We start from the raw sequence: 14,796 nt of genomic DNA, 5'->3' as shown, positions 1-14,796 counted from the left end.
TTTTCATAAAGACACATATGTCATCAGCAGAAGATTGCGGTCGCGTGAGTTATAGTTGCCTGCACTAACTATAACGGGGGAATTTCATTGGTTTTTTATCAGTAAAATTTCCGCTAACTATAACATGTGTGAAACCTATGGTTTTTTCAGTGAATTTGCAAGGTTTTTTAAATGCTAATTCCTAACTATAACGTGTGTGAAACCTATGGTTTTTTCAGTGAATTTGTACGGTTTTTTAAATGCTAAGTTACTTTACGCCATTCGTGGCGTGCGCGCCCACTTAACGCAGTTCGTTCCGTGCGCGCACCGTGCGCGCACAGTGAGCACGCGGTGCGCTTCGCGCACCGCGCGCCCACTTTACGCAGTTAGTGCCGTGCACGCACGGTGGGCACGCGGTGCGATGACAAAGCAAGAAAGCACGTCAACAAATCTGTTTCTGCTTTCCTCCGTGACTATGGTATGGGTGCCATTTACCACAACAACTTGCGTTATGACATGCAAGACATTTATAGAGGAGATGGTGTGCACTTCAATGATGAAGGGAACAGAGTCTTCCTCTTGAACCTTAGACTCTGCATCGGTACTTACTTGTAGGTACCACTAAAAAATCATTTCATAAACACAACGGCTCTTTTTAGAGCCCCCTAATATCTAAACACTTAAATCTGATTTTCATTTTTTTTTTTTTTTTTTCCTACCGTACGCTTACCGTAAGCTTACCGTACGCGTACCCCGTGATTTTTTTTAAAATCAATAAATGTTTTCTTTGTACTTTTCTGTCCTTCTTTGACCCCCTTACAAATGTTAGGGGGTCTGTAACTCTCCTCATTGCCCCCTTTCCTTGTTTTCACTCTTTTTTTTCAGAGTGAAATACACAAAATGGCGGCCGCCGCTTCCTGGTTTCGGCCGATTCGAATGTTTACTAAGATCTAAGAGCCAATCAGAATCGCGCTCGCGCACGCCACCGTACGCTTACCGTAAGCGTACGGTAAGCGTACCGTAAGCGGGCTCAGATATATATATTGATTTAAAGGCTATTTTCTCAGAATCTACTGAACAGATTTACACCAAACCTACAAAAGGCACTTCCTTGACCTAGGGACTACCTCTCTGCCAAATTTTGAGTAATTCTGTTCAGCCGTTCGGGCTGTAGCTCGTTCTAAAGGTCCTATGGAAAAATGCATGGGAAAAACGCGTTTTGGGACCCCCCTTTTATCTCAGCCCCCGCTTGACGGATCCCCCCGAGACTTTCAGGGTAGGAGCGGAGCGTAGCGCCCCACCTATTTTGAGAAATTCGCGAGGATTCGTCGACCGGCGCCAAAGTTATTCAAAATAGAATGTTGAGGTTTTCCTATGGAAACGTGGTCCTAACTATAACTACCTACTGGCGACCGCCAGTAGGTAATATATATATATATATATATATTCACTTAAAAAACCATAGGTTTCACACATGTTATAGTTAGGTGGATATTTCACTCGTAAAAAACCAATGAAATTCCCCCGTTATAGTTAGTTCAGATAACTATAACTCGCGCGCCCGCAATCCACTGCTCATGACGTCACATATTACATCACTCATGACATGGTCAGTGGCATCACTCATGACATCACTGATGACATCATCCTTGTGATAGAGTGGCGGTCGCGCGAGTTATAGTTATCTGAACTAACTATAACGGGGGAATTTCATTGGTTTTTTACGAGTGAAATATCCACCTAACTAAAACATGTGTGAAACCTATGGTTTTTTAAGTGAATTTGCAAGGTTTTTTAAATGCTAATTCCTAACTATAACGTGTGTGAAACCTATGGTTTTTTCAGTGAATTTGTACGGTTTTTTAAATGCTAATTTATTTATGTATTATTTTTTTTATATATTTATTTTACAATAAACTACGTATTAATTTTTATTTTTTTTTGGTTTTCACCGTGCGCGCACCCCCGCGATTTAAAAAAAAAAAAAAAATAATTCTGCCTTTGGGGTCCTTCAGGGACCCCCTGACAAAGGCTAGGGGGTCAGGAACTCTCTACCCTGCCCCCTTTTCACGTTCGCCACCTACCTTTTTCACTCTCGCACTGAAAACAAACAAAATGGCGGCCGACACTTCCTGATTTCGACCGATTCGAACGTTGACTAACATGTAACCACCAATCAGAATTACGCTCGCGCACGTTAGGGTGCTCGCATGGTGCTCGCACGGTGCGCGCACCCTGCGCGCGTATAGATATTGATATGCTTTTAAATGCTATTTTCTCAGGAAATACTGAACAGATTTACACCAGACCTGCAAAAGGCACTTCCTTGACCTTATGGCTACCTCTCTGCCAAATTTCAAGTAATTCTGTTCAGCCGTTCGGGCTGTAGCTGCGTCTAAAGGTCCTATGGAAAAATGCACGGGGAAAACGCGTTTTGGGACCCCCCTTTTTTCTCGGCCCCCGCTTGACGAATCACCCCGAGACTTTCAGGGTAGGAGCTGAACGGAGCGCCCCATTAGTTTTGAAAATTTCGCGAGGATTCGTCAACCGGCGCCAAAGTTATTCAAAATAGAATTTTGAGATTTCCTATGGAAACACGGTCCTAACTATAAGTATCTACTGGCGACCGCCAGTAGATAATATATATATATATATATATATATTTATATTTATATATATACAAATATTGTAACAGTGAATGGAAGTACCTTAGTGATATCTCTTTTTAATCAATTATCTGCACTTTAATGTGCAACTTGTTATTCCTGAAAATTAACATATATATATATATATATATATATATATATATATATATATATATATATATATATATATATATATATATATATATTCACTTAAAAAACCATAGGTTTCACACAAGTTATAGTTAGCTGTACATTTCACTCGTAAAAAACCAATGAAATTCCACGTTATAGTTAGATCAGGTAACTATAACTTGCGCGCCCACAATAAACTGGTGATGACGTCACATATTACATCACTTATGACATGGTCAGTGACATCACTCATGACATCGATGATGACATCTGAAATGACACATTGTGCATTGCGGTCGCGCAAGTTATAGTTACCTGATCTAACTATAACGTGGAATTTCATTGGTTTTTTACGAGTGAAATGTACAGCTAACTATAACTTGTGTGAAACCTATGGTTTTTTAAGTGATTTTGTAAGGTTTTTTAAATGCTAATTCCTAACTATAACGTGTGTGAAACCTATGGTTTTTTCAGTGAATTTGTACGTTTTTTTAAATGCTAAGTTATGTATTTATTTTTAATTTTTGCGCGCACCGTGCGCGCGCTGTGTGCATTCGGTGCGCTTCGCGCACCGAGCGCCCACGTTGCGCATTTCGTACCGTGCACGCCTCGCCTTTTTTTATAAAATATCAATTGTTTTTTTCTCCCTTGGGGGTCCTTAGATTTATATATTAAATGTGATTGTTAATTCTTTTTTTTTTTTACCGTACGCGTACGGTAAGCTTACCGTACGCGCACTCCGCGATTTTTTTAAAAAATTATTAAATTTATTTTTCATACTTTTTGGTCCTTCGTGAACCCCCTGACGAACGCTAGGGGGTCTGCAACTCTCTTCGTTGCCCCCTTTTCATGTTATCAACCTTTGTTTTTCAGTGCGAGAGACAGAAAATGGCGGCCGATACTTTCTGATTTCGACCGATTCGAATGTTTACAGTCATGTAACCACCAATCAGAATTGAGCTCGCGCACGGCACCGTACGCGTACGGTAAGCTTACCGTAAGCGCACGGAGCGCGCTTACAGATATATATATTGATTTAAATGCTATTTTCTCAGGACCTACTGAACAGATTTACACCAGACCTGCAAAAGGCACATCCCTGACCTGAGGACTACCTCTCTGCCCAATTTCAAGTAATTCTGTTCAGCCGTTCGGGCTGTAGCTCGGACTAAAGGTCCTATGGGAAAATGCATGGGGAAAACGCGTTTTGGGACCCCCCTTTTTTCTCAGCCCCCGCTTGACGAATCCCCCCGAGACTTTCAGGGTAGGAGCGGAGCGTAGCGCCCCATTAGTTTTGAAAAATTTGCGAGGATTCGTGAACCGGCGCCAAAGTTATTCCAAATAGAATGTTGCGGATTTCCTATGGAAACACGGTCCTAACTATAACTATCTACTGGCGACCGCCAGTAGATAATATATATATATATATATATATATATATATATATATATATATAATACTGACCTCTGTATGTATTAACATACAAGAGGTCAGTAACATACAGGAGGTCAGTATTATATATATACAAAACGTGTTGTTCCTGAAAATTAACATACCAGATGTCAGTATCATATATATATACATGATACTGACCTCTGGTATGTCAATTTTCAAGAATAACAAGTTGCACATTGAAGTCGAGAAAATTGATTACAAAGAGACATCCATTCACTGTTACAATTTAGTCCAGAACAGTTGTGGCCAGTTACTAAAGATATCTATTATTACCTTTGGACAAACCCATCACACCTTGCAGGCCTTAGTGCCCAGCATAAATGATTAATTTGAATGATGGAGCCAAGTGCATCTCTTTTCTCTCTTATTAATTCCCATTCCCTCCAATTTACTGCTGTAATTGCTGTCCTTGATATTATTGCATACGTGGTCAATGGTGGGATTGGTGACAGTGTGAACAGTGCATCCCTCTCACTGGATCTTGAGTTCAAGGTTAGTGCACCCTGCTATTTCTCTCAGGGTGGGAAACTAGAGATATTATGGTCAAAGACTCAGCTAAGACCATCTGAACCTAAAGTGGAGTATGATGGAACTTTTGCCTTGTTTAACATGTATGCAGAGCTGTTACATCCGATCCATATGAATTGAATTGTTAGTTTTTATAACTACGCAGTCAATGCAGTTTGTTTAATCTTTTTTGAAAATCTGCAGTAGATAGTCTGTAAGTTGCTGAGGTCTTCTCAACCATTTAAAAATAGAAAGTTAGTGGTGAATGCAGCCAAGGCTGAATTCCTACAAATGGGCACTGACTAGCCCACAAAAGCTCTGGTTGTCACTCTTTTGAGTCTGTAAGGCTAAATTCAAGTCAAAATAAGGTCTTGACCATGGGAGTCCTCTTCGATGAAAGACTAACTATTGGACATTAGGGGGCATATGTATCAAACTCCCGTTTAGCGAATCCTAATTTGCGATATTTTGCGATTCGCAAATTGAGGTTCGCTAAGCGGGATGTAAAAAATTAATCGCAGATATATTGCGATTTCTTAAAAATCGCAAAATATTCTCAGACACCCGTCTTGCGATTTCTTAATAGCGAAATTCGCAAATTAAGAAATCGCAAAAACGGGAATCTGCAAACCAGGTGCAGCCTGATGACATCACAAACAGGAAACTGGAGTGATTTCCTGCACCTGCTCACCTGAGCCACACCCAGAGGCAGCTTGGGGAGTGTGAGGAGGCATCCCAGGAAAGTGCAACTGCAATAGATTCCACCAAACAACAGGAGGGCAAGGATGCAGAGAAGAGGAAGAGAAAGCATAAGTTCTCAGAAAAGGAGCAGGAGGTCCTCATTGAGGAGATGGTCTGCAGCCATGAGCTCCTCTTCGGCAAGAAGGCACTGCGTATCCCAGAGGCGAGGAAGAGGAAAAGTTGGCTTGAAATACAAAATAAGGTGAATGCAGTGGGAGTCACCAATCGTACCATCGAAGAGCTGCGCAGGCAGTGGTACGACATGCGCCAGAGGTCCAAGGAGAGGGTGGCAGCCAGACTGAAGGACGCAAATCAGACTGGAGGAGGACCATCCACTGCAGAGCAGCCAACACCCCATGAGGAGCTTGTGGAGTCAACTCTCCTGCCTGAGAGCGTTGGTGGTGTGGCTGCCATAGACAGCTCCGACCCTGCATCCAGCAGTCAAGGTAAGATGCATGCAAAATCAATCTGCACTCCTCCCCATCCCATGCACACTTCCCCAAATGCGCATAGTAAACTCCCAAAATGTCATTCCAGCCCAGGTCTTACAGCACACCCAGCAATGCATCATGGGACTCGTAGTACTATGTCTGACAGTGTGTCCATGAGACTAAAGAAATTTAATGCAACATGTGGGTTGGGGATAAGTGAATGATACAGTGTCAGAGGTAGCCAAAAAAAAGGAACTTTATTGATTGCCACATGCAGACAATAACACAAACTCATGTAGTCCCCTTTACATCCACAGCACATTCCAGGGCACAAGAAGACAGCGCAGAGGGAGAGGAGCCTGCACACCCTGCGGACTCCAGTGACGACACTGAGCAGCAGCCAATCCAGCGCAGGAAGCACGCACATGTGCCCCCACTGCCTCCATTTGAGGACGAAATACCTGCCACAGGGGATGACACCGACAGGAGAGAGGGGAGTCAGGGTGTGTCACACATGCCCATTCATGACACGCAAAGGCCAAGGAGTAGACCACAGGACACATGCAGATCAAGGCCCAGGAGCAGCACTGTGACTGAAGCAGAAGGATCCATGTTCTCAGGCCTGGAACAGAGCATGCTGCAGGAACAGCGCCTGCAAAGCAAAGCACTGAGATCAATAAATAGGCAGCTATGCCGCATACACAATGAGCAGAAGAACATGGGGGAGGGCTTCATGGCCATGGCAGGGGCGATCCGTGAGCTCTGTGACACTTTGAGGCAAAACCAAGCCGCCAATGACAGGGTTGGCCGACGTGCCAATGCACGCCTCCACAACTACACGAAGGCCGTGAACCGCCTCTGCACCACCACTAGCACCCTCACACGCAGAAGCGTAACTATTCAGGTCGAGATGGCACACTGCTGTCAGGATATAGCCCGAGGACTTGTGCAGGTAACCACTGCTGTGGAGCAGCTGCAGACGGCCAATGCTGGTGGCAGCGCACTCATGGCCTCTGCCGACAGTGAGGACACCTCAAGTCAGAGCAGCGTCACTCCTACCTTGCCAGGGGAAAGACGACGCAGTGCCAGACAGGGCGCAGGACATTGGAACACCATGGGGGGCACTCAGCCTGGACGTCACCGAAGGAGGTGAACATGTGCGGTGACACTTACTGCAACGTGGGTGAATGAACCCTACAATGCTGTTTGCACAGTTACTTGTGCCTTACCTGCACTGTGTGCACAACATGTGCTGGGGACAGCTACTATTTCTTTAATGTGAAGTGTGAATAAACACTTCACACATCATCAAGCTTTGTTGTCTCATTTCATCATTACTCACCTAGAAGTAGTTTTGTGTGATCTCTGTCTGTCTCTGGCGTCCAGCAGCTGCCCCAACTCGTGCTGCAGGTCTGGCAGAGGGAGCAGGGCGCTCGTCATCCGATGTGTCTGTATCGGTCACATCAATTCTGGTGCCTTTCCTCATTGCCATGTTATGTAGCATTGCACAGCTTGCCATGATTTTACAGCAGGTCTCAGGGCTGTATTGCAGTGCGCCTCCACTTTTATGTAGGCACCTGAAGTGGCTCTTCAGGATTCCAAAGGTACGCTCAATGACGCAGCGTGTAGATCTGTGTGCCCTGTTGTAGCTCCTCTCACTTGCATTTGCAGGATCCAGATATGGGGTCAGGATGAAGTCGCGCACTGCATAGGCACTGTCACCTGCATGGACAAACACAATAGGTAAGTCAATGTCCCCCCCCCGCTCAAGTGATGTAGTGGATGTATTGATGTGTGCCATGAATTTACCTAGCAGGTACCCCTCCCCAAACTCTCCAGCACTCAGACGTCTGTGTATTCCACTGTGTTTGAAGATGAAAGAGTCATGTGTACTGCCGGGGTATTTGGGTACGATGTCTGTGATTATATACTTTGCGTTGCACACAATCTGTATATTGAGGGAATGGTAGCATTTCCGATTTCTGTAGACATATTCAGTTGCTGATGGGGGTGTGATGGCCACATGGGTCCCATCGATGCAGCCAATGACGTGGGGGAAACGTGCAATCTGGTAGAAGTCCAGTTTTGTTTGCTGTAATGCCTGTTGGGTGGTGGGGAATTATATGTGATGTGATGTGATAGCCTCTGTAGCATTGCATCTAGAAAGGCATGGAGAAAGCGCGAAAGTACACTCTGTGACACCCCACCAACCTCCGCTATTACCCGTTGGAAACTCCCTGACGCCAGGAGGTGCAGGGAGCACAGGACCTGCACATGTGTGGGAATTGTTTGTGTCCTGCGTGTAGGGTGTTCCAAGTAGGGTTTCAGCTCCTCAATCAGGTCCATTATGGTCTGTGGGTGCAGCCTGTACTTGTCATAGATGCCCTCTTCAGTGTGCTGGAACAGAGTGATGCGCAGCCTGAATATACGTTCCTGTCTCATTCTCCTCTGTGCAAGAGCCCGAATACGCAGCCTCCTGGCTATCACGAACATTGCTGCCATTGTGGGTGGGTCTGTTGCATTGTGGGGTGGTTTAAGTACCTTGTACCAGTTTACCACCTGCATGCAATTGGTGTTAATAGCGATTTCTTAATTTGCAAATTTCGTGAATACGCAATTCGCGATTTTTTCATACGTGTCAGCGAATTCTTATTTTGCGATATCCCTTTAGCGAATTTCGCTAGGTTGAGAAATCGCAATTTAAGAAATCGCTAGGAAAATCGCAAAAATCTTGTTTCGCAGCCTAATTAGCGATTTCTACGTTTTCTCTAAATATGTGTGTCATACATGTGGAATTGCGAAAAATCAGTCGCAGACGCTGCTTTTTGCGATTCGCAGCGTTTGCGACTAATTTTTGCTTTCATACATATGGGCCTAGGTAACTTATCATGTTATGTTATTCAATCTTCCAATCATGATCACATTCGCCTACGGAAGTCCTGATATTTATTATCTCAGAAAAAGTACAGCTTGCATAGCCAGAACTGTGAATGGAGAAAAATTGGACTATGGAATTGCTTTATTGGCCAGAACCTATAAATCAAATCTACATAAAATGTTGGTGCTGAAGAACTCTGCAACAAGAGTGGGTCCAAACACTCCTTAGAAGGCAAATACCGCCTAGTATCTGAAATGGTTACCAGTAGCAGTACAAAATTCATTTTAAAATTTGACACTGCCTATAAGTTGTCATTTAGCAGGCACTGGAATGTTTGAACGAATGTTTTTCTCCCTAAAGTCCAACAAGAACATTGATGTCAGCTGAGAAACTCTTAGTGGTCCCACCACAGTGCTTAAGAAAATGGCCAGGGTTAAATTCTTCCTGGTCATTTCCTCAACAGAGATTCAAAGCAGAAATAGTCTTCCTAAAGGCTCTCTAGACCTTCACCACTATAAATCATTTACCCAACACTTTATTACAGCACATGCTTAAGGGATCATTGGAGGCCCTCTGGGAATGAGAGCCGTATTTCCCAATCTTTATCTCCATGTAAACCAGAAAGAAGACTCGGACTTGCCTATGGCAACTAGAAGAGTAAAACTCATCGAGAACCAACATTAAGTACCGCATGAGTGTTATGGTCTCCCCCAATAAAAAGTCCTACATTCATGTTTTACATTTCGTGAACACAGCTGCAGATGGCAACTCAGACATAAGTGGAGGACTCTGCCTGTTCCAAACATTGAGAAGCACAAACACCTCTGCCTCAGGAGCTATGCTACAAATTACTAAGTGAAAAGGATGCTGCTTCAAAAAGCACTCTTCAATGGCTCTTGTTTATCCGTAGGACTTGTGCCATGGCAACTGCATAAATAAACACATTGCTATGGGAGAAGATAGGAAGGATTGCACAGAGAAAAACAGCCATCTACGGTGCAGATGTGACACATTACACAGGATTTATAATTGACTTTCAGCTCTCTATTTAATTAAGTACAAAGATGAAAATGAAAATAACTTGTCTTTTACATAGTGCACTTCTGTCATTTGTCAGCGCTGTAAATAGCAGGTGTTACTATTTCCCATTTAATTATCCCACCTCATGCAGATGAAAGGCTGTACTGGGCTGGGATCTGAATTCATTCCATGTGGCACACCACAAGAGATTAGCTGACTGAGTTATTGGTTTTGTTATTCAAGTTTACACAATAATAAGGTCAAAGTAAGGCAATATATAACACATTTATACACCACGGAACTAAAAATAGCAGAGCATGGCTCCTTACAACATGTCACTCCTTATCTTATCAAAGCAATGAGTGTATGTAGACGGCCTGATGAGATTATAAATACGAACGTAGGACTCAATCCTGTATCATGAGTCACAAAATTGAAACGGACTCATGTTAAATCACAGTGTATGATAAATGTTATTGTTCACATGTAAACAAAAGAGCCATTTTCAAATGCTTGGCTGCCCTAGCATAAAAAATTATAAAAGATTATATACGTAAATTAAAATATTAGAATACTTATTCTCGTTTTACAATAATTGACAAAAAGGTACACAAATCATATTTTGGGAAAATAGCACATTTTAGCAATCTTTCAAAAAGCACATCATATTCAAATAATAAAGTAATTAAGTCTGTGGTAATACAAAACATTATGTAAAAGATCCGCTGCCTATATGATGGTAATGGTGAAGCGTTATTTTCTAGATGGCCCCTTACAAATGTTTTCCCTGTCAGAAGCTGAAAAAAAGGACCTCGTCCACTGCAATGGAAGTCCTCCCTTGGAAGCAGAGTAATACACCAGTCAATAGCATGAGGTGAGAAATGCAAACACCTCTACTCTGATCTATGATGTGCCTGACAATGCTTCCAAGGGTGTTGACCCATAAACGTCATTGCCTCAGGGAGGCTGAAAATCCACTTTCTCTCACTCTCTGTATATTGGAAACTATAGGTCCCGGAGACAGCTGCACTGTTTTTCCTGATGTAAAAATAGTTTAATTAAATACAAAAGCTCCCTGTCAAACAATGCCCTCTTTAAACTTATTCATATCTCAGGGAGGGCATTACAACAACCTGTAAACATACCTCCTTAACATCATGTCAATTTATACAGGCTTTTTCAGCAGGTCCAATGGATAACATTTACTAAAAACCCAAAAACCTGAGTCAGGAAAATGTACAAGTTGCCAACCTCAAAGAAAGAATCCCTTACTTACACTCTTGCCTAGATGGGGAAGAGTCTGTAAAAATGTGAGATTTATGATTGGTGGGTGGGCAACGTATCTTTTTAGGAAGATAAGTTTTAGAGTTAAATGGTTGCTTTCTACAGAGCAGGGCCACCTTCATACAATGAAATCTTTATTGACCAAATAGTAGTAGTACTTATAGTATCATGTGATCATGAGCAGTAGGACCCTAGTGGTCCTCGGCGGGCTCCTTACAAAGTTACGTAATCAGTTGGGAGGTATCTGGGAGTGTCTGGGTATGATCAATTAAGTATAAGACAAAGTGCATTCAGTTAACGGTTGCATGCCGAAGAATAAAGACGTGTGTTACAGAGCTCAGTGTTTGACGTGGTCATTTGCGTGGTCCAGAGCTGAGGAAGACGCAACCACTGGCGATGAGTAGGAGATTCATGCCCTGAAGAAACGAGACTGCTCTCCCTGAGAGTTTGGAAAGGTCCAGCAAACTGTTTGTGTGTGCCACGTGAGCTCCAAGAAGCAGGAGCGGCCACTCAAACAGTCATGAGCACTTTGAAGTGGCCACCACTCCCCCCTCCTCCCTGGTGCACCAACTGCCGCATCAGTGTAGATGGCCATGCCCCTCCCTTGGCTCGCAGTTCCAGCCTGCAGGACGAAAAATAAAGTGATAATAAAAATGTTTTATCATTGTATTTTTGTCCTTCAGCTTTCAGCATGGAGGCGACGCTCCACCACCATAAAAGCGATGGCGCCCCTGCCAAGAAGCAGTCTACGGTTGGCCTATGTGGAGTCAAAGCGCCGCTCTAGCTCTTACATGATCTGAGAAGAAGGAGAAGGCCCTACAGAAGAGCACAGTCAGAAAGCGTGCCAGAAGCCTGCTTGTAAGCACAAAAAAAGAGTCGCAGGGACATCATCCATGCAAAGCAGAAACGCTAAAGGCAATAACAAACAGGTATGATGCACAAAGTTGAGTGCAGTGACAAACATATGCAAGAGACAAAACTATTACTGACCATCAACAAAGAAGATGACGCTGTACGACCTCAGCCTGGGCACAACAACCCAGATGTAAGCACATGGCTGTTGCTTACAGAAGGTGCTGGTCCAAGTGAGCAGCGACCGTCATCGGGACAGCATATACTCTCATCATCAGTAAGTCCCAACACAAGTTATGACACCACTGTGTTTTTTAAATCACCACCTTCATTTGCCACAGCCACAAAGCTGAATATTGGTGCCTGATGGACTACATTGTTCGAAAAGTTGATGACTGCATAGATGCTCTGGAAGGAGTAGCTGACAAAATGATCATCAAATACTTAAAGAACCTGGCAAGTGATGAGTGAAAGAAGTGATAAAGAAAATAACAAAAGCTGATGAAGCATTGTACCCTCAAATCAAAGAAACATTAAAAGCCAAGTTCAATCCAGTGCCGAATATCAAATATGAAAGGTACATTTTCAACCAGGCAAGACAAAAAGCTAGTGAAAAGATGGATAGTTTGTTGATATACTTGAAATCCTCATCAAGCACTGCAAGTTCATCTAATTCAATGACGAATAAGCCTTGAGTCTCAGAATCATCTTTGGTTGCCTCCCTGATTCGTTCAGACGGCGCATGCTGAGAGAGAATCTTAGTCTAGAAAATGTACTCATGGCTACAAGAGCTGTGGAACGTGCTGGTCGACAGGCCGCTTATATGGAAGCTGGAACAACCCATAATGAATCCGTGATGATCATGAAAAATAAGCAGAAACACAAAGTGGAGGCCCATAACACAATGTTTCTCACAATCAGGCATGTATTCACGTTTCCACACAAAGGTAAATGTCTTGCCATTGGACAGATATTCAAAGGTTGTGGGAAAGAAAACCATTTCGTAATGGTCTGCAAAGCGAAAGAGAAACTAAGTGTTTTAAGACTAGAAGAGAAAATTGACCCCAGAAAGTTCCAGAAGCATTCTAGCCATGCCCACAAGGGCAAATGGCAACATCAATTGAGGCAAGCAGAGACTAAATGAAGTTGATCATCATCAAATTCATCTTCCAAAGGCTCTTCAACATTATCATCGAGTGACAGTGAAAAAGATGGATGTGCCATGGTGATGTCGACGGCATGAATGGCTGCCTTATAACTTTTACTAAAGATAGTGGTGCATCAATCAATATCATGCCGGCAGAAAAATACAATGAACTGTCTCTGTTACCACGTCTAATGCCATCAAAAACAAAAGTGTACACATGGGCTGCTTTTACGCCATTGTAAAGTCAAGGTAATTTGTAGCGACCATAAGGCATAAGAAAACGACAGTAAAAGCACCAATTCATGTCCTCCACAGTACTTCATCGAGTGCAAGCCTACTCAGTTTCAGCACTGCTGCTTGCATGGGACCGATATGTATCAACTACAACCTCAATGAACATTCTGAAATAGTAAGTCAACTCACGTCATTGTTTCATGGATTAGGGAAACTCAAGACAATGAAGGTGCAACTTCACATTAATGAGGACATTCATACGGTTGCTCAGCAACACTGTCGGATTGCTTTTCATTTACAGGAGGCCATTGAAAAAGAACTAGACATTATTAACGCATGACATCATTGAGCACTCTACTGGTCCGACGCCCTAGGTTTTACCCATAGCTGTAGTGCCAAAAAAGGACAGTGGAGGTGCCGTGAGCATTTGTGTTGTTATGCACCAGGCCAGCAAAGCAATTGTGAGAGAAAGATATCCAGGTACACATATAACTGACATGATTACACAGCTGAAAGACGCAAAAGTCTTCTGCCATCTTGATTTGAACAAAGGATACCGTCCAGGCTGGATGATATTTTCGCAGCATGGCCATTCTCAAATCTGACAATGGTCCACCCTTCAATAGCAGAGAGTTTACGGACTTTCTTTGTGGATTGAACTTCAAGCATCAGCAAAGCACACCTCTCTGGCCACAGGCAAATGGCATTGTTGAACGAGTTATGGGCACCCTGAAAAAAGTGGTTCAGCGTGTTGCGCTTAAAGGAATCAATCTCAGGTCACCCTTGTGTCTAGGCCTTCGTGATTATCAGTCAACTCCTCATTCTACAACAGGTGAAAGCCCTGGCACCTTGCTATTTGGGAGAGCCATTGGTACAAAGTTATCACAATGGACCCTGAGCCGAGTATTAGACACTGATGAGATTCGTGTCAAAAACACTTCTCACAACAGCGATATAAAGGCCTATTGAGATAACCGCAGATGCACTCAGGACATGGTTTTCAAAGAAGGAGACCGAGTACTAGTTAAACAAAAACAAACAGGCAAGACGGACGCTCCGACTTATACTGACCATTGAGAGTTGTGATAAGTAAAGGACATATGGTGACCGCTCAACGTTCTGGAGAGTCCATTACGAGAGACGATGTTCGTCGCCTCCAGACATCATGAGTGGGATAAGTCCACCTGAGTGCCCAGGTAAAGCATCTGAGTCTATACTACGATGCCAGAGGGCAGTGCAACTCCTTCACCTAACTCATTGAGGTACTCTAATGTATATATGTTGTCTGTACTTTTTATTTACCAAAGGGGGAGATGTAGTGTCATCTGATCATGTGCAGTAGGGCCCTTGTGATCCTCAGAGGACTCCTTATAAAATAACGTAATCAGTTGGGAGCTATCTGGGTGTGGTCAATAAAGTTTATGACCTAGTGCGTTTAGCTAACAGTTGCATGCCGAAGAATAAAGACTTGTGTCACAGAGCTTCGTGTGT

General features: G+C 43.3%; 1 protein-coding gene across 1 annotated transcript in view; it reads right to left on the bottom strand.

Moving 5' to 3' along the window:
• The window catches only part of LOC146821647 (uncharacterized), a 1,582,729-nt gene that overhangs the window by 1,490,227 nt on the left and 77,706 nt on the right, over nucleotides 1-14,796 (bottom strand). The gene's annotated exons all lie outside the window — the stretch shown is intronic.

This window comes from Triturus cristatus, chromosome 6 (genome assembly GCF_964204655.1).
Source record: "Triturus cristatus chromosome 6, aTriCri1.1, whole genome shotgun sequence".
Taxonomy (NCBI): Eukaryota; Metazoa; Chordata; class Amphibia; order Caudata; family Salamandridae; genus Triturus; species Triturus cristatus.
The sequence above is the reverse complement of the archived record's forward strand: the minus strand, read 5'-3'. Positions and strand labels throughout refer to the sequence as shown.